Here is a 5,000-nt window from a genome sequence, read left to right as displayed (position 1 = left end):
TCCAACACCTCTCTTCAGAGGAAGTGAGGGGGACTGTTACCTTCCAACACCTCTCTTCAGAGGAAGTGAGGGGGACTGTTACCTTCCAACACCTCTCTTCAGAGGAAGTGAGGGGGACTGTTACCCAACACCTCTCTTCAGAGGAAGTGAGGGGGACTGTTACCTCCAACACCTCTTTCAGAGGAAGTGAGGGGGGGACTGTTACCTTCCAACACCTCTCTTCAGAGGAAGTGAGGGGGACTGTTACCTTCCAACACCTCTCTTCAGAGGAAGTGAGGGGGACTGTTAACACCTCTCTTCAGAGGAAGTGAGGGGGGACTGTTACCTTCCAACACCTCTCTTCAGAGGAAGTGAGGGGGACTGTTACCTTCCAACACCTCTCTTCAGAGGAAGTGAGGGGGCTGTTACCTTCCAACACCTCTCTTCAGAGGAAGTGAGGGGGCCTGTTACCTTCCAACACCTCTCTTCAGAGGAAGTGAGGGGGACTGTTACCTTCCAACACCTCTCTTCAGAGGAAGTGAGGGGGACTGTTACCTTCCAACACCTCTCTTCAGAGGAAGTGAGGGGGACTGTTACCTTCCAACACCTCTCTTCAGAGGAAGTGAGGGGGACTGTTACCTTCCAACACCTCTCTTCAGAGGAAGGGGGGACTGTTACCTTCCAACACCTCTCCAACAGCCTCTTCCCAGAGGAAGTGAGGGGACTGTTACCTCTTCAGAGGAAGTGAGGGGGACTGTTACCTTCCAACACCTCTCTTCAGAGGAAGGAAGGGGACTGTTACCTTCCAACACCTCTCTTCAGAGGAAGTGAGGGGGACTGTTACCTTCCAACACCTCTCTTCAGAGGAAGTGAGGGGGGACTGTTACCTTCCAACACCTCTCTTCAGAGGAAGTGAGGGGGGACTGTTACCTTCCAACACCTCTCTTCAGAGGAAGTGAGGGGGACTGTTACCTTCCAACACCTCTCTTCAGAGGAAGTGAGGGGGACTGTTACCTTCCAACACCTTCTCTTTCAGAGGAAGTGAGGGGGGACTGTTACCTTCCAACACCTCTCTTCAGAGGAAGTGAGGGGGGACTGTTACCTTCCAACACCTCTCTTCAGAGGAAGTGAGGGGGGACTGTTACCTTCCAACACCTCTCTTCAGAGGAAGTGAGGGGGACTGTTACCTTCCAACACCCTCTTCAACGCCTCTCTTCAGAGGAAGTGAGGGGGAGTTACCTTCCAACACCTCTCTTCAGAGGAAGTGAGGGGGGACTGGGGGGACTGTTACCTTCCAACGCCTCTCTTTCAGGGGAAGTGAGGAACACCTCTCTTCAGAGGAAGTGAGGGGGACTGTTACCTTCCAACACCTCTCTTCAGAGGAAGTGAGGGGGACTGTTACCTTCCAACACCCTGAGGGGGGACTCTTCAGAGGAAGTGAGGGGGACTGTTACCTTCCAACACCTCTCTTCAGAGGAAGTGAGGGGGACTGTTACCTTCCAACACCTCTCTTCAGAGGAAGTGAGGGGGACTGTTACCTTCCAACACCTCTCTTCAGAGGAAGTGAGGGGGACTGTTACCTTCCAACACCTCTCTTCAGAGGAAGTGAGGGGGACTGTTACCTTCCAACACCTCTCTTCAGAGGAAGTGAGGGGGACTGTTACCTTCCAACACCTCTCTTCAGAGGAAGTGAGGGGGACTGTTACCTTCCAACACCTCTCTTCAGAGGAAGTGAGGGGGACTGTTACCTTCCAACACCTCTCTTCAGAGGAAGTGAGGGGGGTTACTTCCAACACCTCTCTTCAGAGGAAGTGAGGGGGGACTGTTACCTTCCAACACCTCTCTTCAGAGGAAGTGAGGGGGGACTGTTACCTTCCAACAGCCTCTTTCAGAGGAAGTGAGGGGGACTGTTACCTTCCAACACCTCTCTTCAGAGGAAGTGAGGGGGAACTGTTACCTTCCAACACCTCTCTTCAGAGGAAGTGAGGGGGACTGTTACCTTCCAACACCTCTCTTCAGAGGAAGTGAGGGGGGACTGTTACCTTCCAACACCTCTCTTCAGAGGAAGTGAGGGGGACTGTTACCTTCCAACACCTCTCTTCAGAGGAAGTGAGGGGGACTGTTACCTTCCAACACCTCTCTTCAGAGGAAGTGAGGGGGACTGTTACCTTCCAACACCTCTCTTCAGAGGAAGTGAGGGGGGACTGTTACCTTCCAACACCTCTCTTCAGAGGAAGTGAGGGGGGACTGTTACCTTCCAACAGCCTCTCTTCAGAGGAAGTGAGGGGGGACTGTTACCTTCCAACACCTCTCTTCAGAGGAAGTGAGGGGGGACTGTTACCTTCCAACACCTCTCTTCAGAGGAAGTGAGGGGGGACTGTTACCTTCCAACAGCCTCTCTTCAGAGGAAGTGAGGGGGGACTGTTACCTTCCAACACCTCTCTTCAGAGGAAGTGAGGGGGGACTGTTACCTTCCAACGCCTCTCTTCAGAGGAAGTGAGGGGGACTGTTACCTTCCAACACCTCTCTTCAGAGGAAGTGAGGGGGACTGTTACCTTCCAACACCTCTCTTCAGAGGAAGTGAGGGGGACTGTTACCTTCCAACAGCCTCTCTTCAGAGGAAGTGAGGGGGGACTGTTACCTTCCAACACCTCTCTTCAGAGGAAGTGAGGGGGGACTGTTACCTTCCAACACCTCTCTTCAGAGGAAGTGAGGGGGGACTGTTACCTTCCAACGCCTCTCTTCAGAGGAAGTGAGGGGACCTTCTCTTCAGAGGAAGTGAGGGGGACTGTTACCTTCCAACACCTCTCTTCAGAGGAAGTGAGGGGGACTGTTACCTTCCAACACCTCTCTTCAGAGGAAGTGAGGGGGACTGTTACCTTCAACAGCCTCTCTTCAGAGGAAGTGAGGGGGACTGTTACCTTCCAACACCTCTCTTCAGAGGAAGTGAGGGGGACTGTTACTTCTCTCTTCAGAGGAAGTGAGGGGGACTGTTACCTTCCAACACCTCTCTTCAGAGGAAGTGAGGGGGACTGTTACCTTCCAACACCTCTCTTCAGAGGAAGTGAGGGGGACTGTTACCTTCCAACACCTCTCTTCAGAGGAAGTGAGGGGGACTGTTACCTTCCAACACCTCTCTTCAGAGGAAGTGAGGGGGACTGTTACCTTCCAACACCTCTCTTCAGAGGAAGTGAGGGGGGCCTGTTACCTTCCAACGCCTCTCTTCAGAGGAAGTGAGGGGGAGCTGTTACCTTCCAACACCCCTCTTCAGAGGAAGTGAGGGGGACTGTTACCTTCCAGAGGAAGTGAGGGGGGACTGTTACCTCTCTCTTCAGAGGAAGTGAGGGGGACTGTTACCTTCCAACAGCCTCTCTTCAGAGGAAGTGAGGGGGGACTGTTACCTTCCAACGCCTCTCTTCAGAGGAAGTGAGGGGGCCTGTTACCTTCCAACAGCCTCTCTTCAGAGGAAGTGAGGGGGACTGTTACCTTCCAACACACTCTATCAATACAGAATGTAGTCCCATCTCTCTAATATCAATACAGAATGTAGTCCCATCTCTCTATCAATACAGAATGTAGTCCCATCTCTCTAATATCAATACAGAATGTAGTCCCATCTCTCTATCATTACAGAATATAGTCCCATCTCTCTATCAATACAGAATGTAGTCCCCTCGCTCTATCAATACAGAATATAGTCCCTCTCTCTATCAATACAGAATGTAGTCCCATATCTCTATCAATACAGAATGTAGTCCCATCTCTCTATCTATACAGAATGTAGTCCCATCTCTCTATCAATACAGAATGTAGTCCCTCTCTCTATCAATACAGAATGTAGTCCCCTCTCTCTATCAATACAGAATGTAGTCCCCTCTCTCTATCAATACAGAATGTAGTCCCCTCTCTCTATCAATACAGAATGTAGTCCCTCTCTCTATCAATACAGCATGTAGTCCCCTCTCTCTATCAATACAGAATGTAGTCCCCTCTCTCTATCAATACAGCATGTAGTCCCCTCTCTCTATCAATACAGAATGTAGTCCCATCTCTCTATCATTACAGAATATAGTCCCATCTCTCTATCAATACAGAATGTAGTCCCTCGCTCTATCAATACAGAATGTAGTCCCCTCTCTCTATCAATACAGAATGTAGTCCCATCTCTCTATCAATACAGAATATAGTCCCCTCTCTCTATCAATACAGAATATAGTCCCCTCTCTCTATCAATACAGAATGTAGTCCCATATCTCTATCAATACAGAATGTAGTCCCATCTCTCTCTATACAGAATGTAGTCCCATCTCTCTATCTATACAGAATGTAGTCCCATCTCTATCAATACAGAATGTAGTCCCCTCTCTCTATCAATACAGAATGTAGTCCCCTCTCTCTATCAATACAGAATGTAGTCCCCTCTCTCTATCAATACAGAATGTAGTCCCCTCTCTCTATCAATACAGAATGTAGTCCCCTCTCTCTATCAATACAGAATGTAGTCCCCTCTCTCTATCAATACAGAATGTAGTCCCATCTCTCTATCAATACAGAATGTAGTCCCCTCTCTCTATCAATACAGAATGTAGTCCCATCTCTCTATCAATACAGAATGTAGTCCCATCTCTCTATCAATACAGAATGTAGTCCCATCTCTCTATCAATACAGAATGTAGTCCCATCTCTCTATCAATACAGAATGTAGTCCCCTCTCTCTATCAATACAGAATGTAGTCCCATCTCTCTAATATCAATACAGAATGTAGTCCCATCTCTCTATCAATACAGAATGTAGTCCCATCTCTCTATCAATACAGAATGTAGTCCCATCTCTCTATCAATACAGAATGTAGTCCCATCTCTCTATCAATACAGAATGTAGTCCCCTCTCTCTATCAATACAGAATGTAGTCCCATCTCTCTAATATCAATACAGAATATAGTCCCATCTCTCTATCAATACAGAATGTAGTCCCATCTCTCTAATATCAATACAGAATATAGTCCCTCTCTCTATCAAT

The 5,000-nt window shown here is 48.8% G+C and overlaps 1 long non-coding RNA gene across 13 annotated transcripts in view; it reads right to left on the bottom strand.

Annotated features, from left to right (window-relative positions):
* Positions 1 to 3,423, bottom strand: part of LOC127919055 (uncharacterized) — a 4,796-nt gene extending 1,373 nt beyond the window's left edge. For 3 of the 13 annotated variants that reach the window (XR_008101775.1, XR_008101778.1, XR_008101767.1), the window contains exons 1-4: positions 2,621 to 2,726; positions 2,158 to 2,450; positions 1,049 to 1,134; positions 834 to 919 (exon numbers count right to left, since the gene is read on the bottom strand). This is a non-coding gene — a long non-coding RNA (uncharacterized LOC127919055). Of the gene's footprint in view, positions 1 to 833; positions 920 to 1,048; positions 1,135 to 2,157; positions 2,461 to 2,576; positions 2,727 to 3,336 lie in introns of those variants that run through there. The other 10 variants (XR_008101771.1, XR_008101779.1, XR_008101769.1 and 7 more) reach the window with 7 other exon arrangements.
* Positions 3,424 to 5,000: the final 1,577 nt, after the last annotated feature.

The sequence above is a fragment of the Oncorhynchus keta genome, unplaced genomic scaffold (genome assembly GCF_023373465.1).
Source record: "Oncorhynchus keta strain PuntledgeMale-10-30-2019 unplaced genomic scaffold, Oket_V2 Un_contig_15589_pilon_pilon, whole genome shotgun sequence".
Lineage (NCBI taxonomy): Eukaryota > Metazoa > Chordata > Actinopteri > Salmoniformes > Salmonidae > Oncorhynchus > Oncorhynchus keta.
Note: the sequence above shows the minus strand (reverse complement) of the source record. Positions and strands in the feature narration are given on the sequence as shown.